We start from the raw sequence: 6,000 nt of genomic DNA, 5'->3' as shown, positions 1-6,000 counted from the left end.
ACCAGGGATGAGAGGGGTATTTATAGGCTTCAAGTTGATTCAAACTTGGAGCCTAAAAACATCTCATCTTGGGTTTCCCGGGCACGGGCGGTACCACCGCCAGTGTTAGTCTGACACTGGGTAGTACCACCATCCAGCCTGGGCGGTACCACCGCCCAGACTACTAGGGGCAGTACAACCGCCCAGACTGGCGGTACCATTGCTTGACATAGTCTCGAAGATTGTGCCACGACGGTGATGTTGAATCTCGTATTTTGATGATGAAACCAATTGATAATTATGTTTATGTTTAATTGCATTTTGAGTGATGCATGTCTACTCGATCATGATTAGACAATTAAGGCAGGAGGAATTGACGTTGCGCCGGAGGAGATCACGTTAGGATATTGGATGGCAGAAGGCTTCGGACGTCGGGCATCGGGCCAAGAGCAGAATTGCGCCAAGGATATCGGCGTTGCGGAGGTCAACCGCTAATTGGGCAACAAGCCGCAAGAGAGGACGATGCGTCGAAGAATCGGACAAAGCGCCAACCAATGACGTGCCGGGCAACAGAATGTCAATTCGCTTTATAATAATTGTCTAGATCGGAGTAGAGTTTTTGCTTGTGTGTACAGGATTAACTACGATAACGACGAAGACATAAAGCAAAACAAAGTATCAGAGTCAAGCACGAAGGATTCATTGCGAGTTCGAGAGTTCGACGGAAGTCCGAAGGTTCGTCGGGAATGCTGCCGGAACTAGCCGAGAATGAGTAGGGAGCTTGCCGAAGGGTTTTTCGGAAGCTCGCCGGAAGGTTCGTTGGAAGTTCGCGGAGCTCACCGAGAAAGATCGGAGCTTACCGAAGAAGCTCGTTGGAACTCGCCAAGATCAAATCGTGAAGTCTAGGAGCTTGCCGGGAGTCCGCAGAATGGTTTCCGAGAGTTTATCGGAAGACCGTCGGAAGCTCACCGGAAGCTCGCCGGAAGAAGTCTTGATTTACGGACTTTGTAATAGCTTAGAAAATATCTTTAAATTCGTAGTTAGCATGTTAATTAGGGTTAGGATTAGGTGTTAATCCTATAACCCAAGTAGGAGCCAATTGGGCTCGAGTTCGGACTGGTTTGGGCCAAGTTTGGAGCCCAACCAGTGAGCTGAATTGGCCTAGGCGGTGGCACCGCCCAGCACTGTCAATGTCTGACAGTGACAGGCGATGACACCGCCACTGACAGGCGGTGGCACCGCCAGCATCAGGAACCCAAAGAGAATTCAAATTTTGGAGCCCAAATTTGAATCCTCTTGAGGCCTATAAATACCCCTCAAATCTCAGCTGAGATTACAACCTTTTGAAAAGCAATAGTTTGAGTTAAGAGCCTTAGAATAGTCTTTGCAAGCCTTGTTTTTCATATTGCTTAACTGTTCACCTCCTCCCATCTTGTTGAAAAGAATTGTAAGAGTGTGAACCACTTGTAAAGGTTGTAAGAGGGGTATTAGTCCTTCCCCTACAAGAAATTTGCTAGTAGAAGTTGGAAGCCTCTTCGAAGAAGGCTTCGCAAGTGGATGTAGGTCATTTTGACCGAACCACTTTAAAAACTGTTGTGTTATCTGGTTTGCATCCTACTCTTGCCGTTTACATACTGTAAACTTCTCTACTTAGTTACTACGCTTCCATAGGTTTCTAAGTTATCAAGCTTCTAAAATTGGTTTCCATTGATATTGCTTTTCATCGTACGAAAGATTTATCAAAACCGAAGTTTTAATCCGCTACACTAATTCACCCCCCCCCCCTCTTAGTGCCGCTCTGATCCTAACAATTGGTATCAGAGCCACGTTTTTCTATCTTGGTTTAACACCCAAATAGAAATGGCTCTTTACGGCTTTCAAGAGGGTCACTCTCTCATTTGTCCTCCCTTTTTCAATGGGACGGACTACACTTATTGGAAAACTTGAATGAGAGTTTTCTTACTTTCTTTGTATTTGAATTTATGGCACATAGTCGAAAATGGATTTGAAATGTCTTCTCTTCCAATGAACCGTTGGAATGATTTGGAGAAGAAGATGTTTTCTTTAAACGCAAAGGCTATGAATGCCTTATTTTGCGCTTTGGACAAAAATGAGTTCAATTGGGTTTCTTTGTGTGAAACGACTTTCGACATATGGCACACTCTTGAAATCACACACGAAGGCACTTCTAGAGTCATAGATTCAAAAATCAACATTTTAATGCATGATTTCGAGCTTTTTCGATTGAAGCCGAGAGAAACCATTATTGACATATACACCCGTTTTACGGATGTCGTCAATGGTTTACAAGCTCTTGACAAATGTTTCTCAAATTTTGAACTTGTTAGTAAAGTTTTACGATCACTTTCTAAAGCTTGGGAATCAAAAATAACGGCAATACAAGAAACAAAAGATTTAAATATTTTTCCACTTGAAGAACTAATTGGTTTGTTGATGACATATGAAATGATGCACAATGCACATGATAAACAAAATCACATTCCAAAGAACAGGAAGGATTTGGAACTCTGGACAAATGGATACCACTTGAGCAATGACTCAAGTGATGAGGACAATGATGAACTTGAATTTCGAACATTAAATTTTAATAAGTTTATTAAACAAAAATCTAAAATAAACAATGAACTTGAACGGAGGAAGAGGCCAAAGAAGAGGAAGGCAACCAAGGATGAATCAAGAACTTTCAAAGGTGAAACGGTGAATTGGGCTTTGACGGGCTTCGACTACAAGGTAAGTAACTCAACTCTCTTGAATTATTTTGAAATTACTTGATGTTTTCCATGATGCATTTTCTCTTTTCTTTTGAATAATTATTTTTCTTGAAAATTGTATGTTTTATGTTAATAGAATAAAATGTTAGATTTAAATAATCATATATATGTGCTTGAGAAGCAAGAATGTGTATTTTGATGATTTCCATATTAACCTTCAATGATGATGCATGGTTTTTATATGGAAGGCTTGATGATTTTTTTTAAACCTTGTCTTTGGTTTTCAAACATGATATATGTTTTTGACATAAGAACAAAACTTGAGCATGCTAATATAAAGTCAATCACATAAATTAAAACTAAAGAAGTTTTAGTTATCTATAAGAATCATTCAAAATTATGTTCAATGAAACCATTGCATAATGATGTAATAAAAATATTAAACATTTTGAAACCATGTTTTAGTGTCATGCATAATGATCATGCTTAATAAATTTCAAAATTATGCATATGAATCTTGTGATTTATGGATTATTGATTTTTACCATAATGAAAGTGCCTCATTAATCTTTATTGTAATAAATCTTACACTTTCGGTTTTAAACATTATACATGTTTTTATTTGGTATAAGTGAAATAAAATCATATGAATTGAAACAACTAAAAAGTGGAAAATATTTTTTCCTTGAAAAATTATTTTTCTCTATCCTATTGATCTTGATGTTTATTATGATAAATCTATGTATACCATTTTGAATCTCTTGAAAGTAATGTTGATATTTTGATGATTTTGATGATTTAAATTTGAAATGAGTTTTATCAAAATCATGATATTGATTTCTTGGAATAACATGAGATTACCTTTGATGATCATTTTGATTCATGGAATTTTGGATTCATGACTTGGTCTTACATTTGTTTATGAGATGGTTGAAATCTTTGTACGTTTGAATTCTTCCATTCTCCTTTTAATTTATGCATGTTATATGTTAAAGATTTAAAACCATGTTTTGGTATCATGCATATCTAATAAATATTAATGTGACAAATTGAATAAGTTGAAAATGAATGATGATTTTTCTCTTGAATATAACTTGTGATTTTTTTTTTATATAAATCATCATTTTGATTTCTCAACATTCGATACATGAGATTTTATTATAAATCAAAATTTCTCATTAATCGATCTTCTACGATTTTACTTGATATTCTCTTGAGAGGAGATTTTCTAAATGAATCATGATTTTTCCTTGTGAGTTCTTGGAGTTATTACTTGATTTTTCTTTTAAAACAAGATCTCTTCTTTGTACTCCTATGATTTTTCTTGATATTTTATTTAAAGAAGATATTTACTATATGAATCATGTCTTTTGGTATTCAAATGATTTTATCCTTCATGACATGATTTCTTTGTATTTATGGCTTGCATGGCTTGAAATGTTTTGGTATGATGCATGCAATGATGAAATATTCATAAAGTTAAAATGATGTATGCAATACTTATGATAATGATGTACATGATGTATTTATTGCATATGATGTGTATCATGAATGCTTTAAATGATGAATGTTTGGTATGATGATCAACATGTTGATAAATGCTTGAAAATTTTAATGTTTGAGTATCATATATGATATGCTTATTAATGATGATTGATTTATTTTTCGGTATCGTGCATGAAAAATAAGGTTATTGAAATTGTGTATGTTTTAATTTGAATATATAATGATGCACAAATAAGAATGATACTTACCTTTGTCATAATATGAAAATTGATATAAGGGTCTTCTCTTCTTTTTGACAATGACAAAGGGGGAGCAAGAATTTCTAGCGTGGACATCATGAAAAGAGGCAAACTAACTAGCTTGCACAATTCAAGATGAAAGCAAAAATTGCACTTCTCAAAAGAGAAGATGCAAATGTAACATTTGCCAAATTGTTTGCTTGCCTCATGTAAAACATTATCTCTTGCTAGTTTGCCATTTTTGCTAGCTTGTATGTTGCAAAACTTGATCACTTTTTCAAACATTTTGCTAGCTTACATTTTGCAAAGAAAGCAAAAATAGCACTTCTAGAAGAAAGAGCTTGTTATTTTGAACATCACAAGCTTGCCTATCTTAAGAAACAAAAATTGCAAGAGTGCTATCTTGCCTATCTCAAGAAGCAAAACTTGCAACTTGCACATTGCAATAGGAAGCAAGAATTATGACCTTACACAAGAAAGCTATCTTGCATTTGCTTTCGAAATTTTTGCTAGCTTGTATATTGTGAAACTTACATATCGTAAAAATTGCTAGCTTGTAGTCTAAAGAGAACAATTAGTTGTTATCTCAAGAAAAGCAAACATGCTAAACTTACACATCTTTAATTGCTAGATTGTATGACGATAAAATTTGATACTATGTTTTTCATGCAATGTATGAAACTTTTTTTCTCTAAACACATAAGAGTAGGAACTTCTCCTTTTTGTTGATGACAAAGGGGGAGAAGTATATTGATGACTTCATGCATTGAATTAAATATTTTATATATATTTACATGATGGTTTAAATTTTTTCATAACATGTGATGAATGTTACTTGGATTTGGGATAATCCAAGTGTTCTATCAATGGCATATTGATAGGGGGAGTTTGGTTAAACTCCGGGGAGTTATGGTTAACTCCGTTAGTCATCAATTAGTTGTCATCATCAAAAAGGGGGAGATTGTTGAATCTCGTATTTTGATGATGAAACCAATTGATAATTATGTTTATGTTTAACTACATTTTGAGTGATGCAAGTCTACTCGATCAGGATTAGACAATTAAGGCAGGAGGAATTGACGTTGCGTCGGAGGAGATCACGTTAGGATATTAGATGGCAGAAGGCTTTGGACGTCGGGCATCGGGCCAAGAGCGGAATTGCGCCAAGGATATCGGCGTTGCGGAGGTCAACCGCTGATTGGGCAACAAGCCGCAAGAGAGGACGATGCGTCGAAGAATCGGACGAAGCGCCAACCAATGATGTGCCGGGCAACAGAATGTCAATTCGCTTTATAATAATTGTCTAGATCGGAGTAGAGTTTTTGCTTGTGTGTGCAGGATTAACTACGATAACGACGAAGACATAAAGCAAAACAAAGTATCGGAGTGAAGCACGAAGGATTCATTGCGAGTTCGAGAGTTCGACGGAAGTCCGAAGGTTCGTCGGGAATGCTGCCGGAACTAGCCGAGAATGAGTAGGGAGCTTGCCGAAGGGTTTTTCGGAAGCTCGCCGGAAGGTTCGTTGGAAGTTCGCGGAGCTCACC

The sequence above is a fragment of the Musa acuminata genome, chromosome BXJ1-11 (assembly GCF_036884655.1).
Source record: "Musa acuminata AAA Group cultivar baxijiao chromosome BXJ1-11, Cavendish_Baxijiao_AAA, whole genome shotgun sequence".
Lineage (NCBI taxonomy): Eukaryota > Viridiplantae > Streptophyta > Magnoliopsida > Zingiberales > Musaceae > Musa > Musa acuminata.
Note: the sequence above shows the minus strand (reverse complement) of the source record.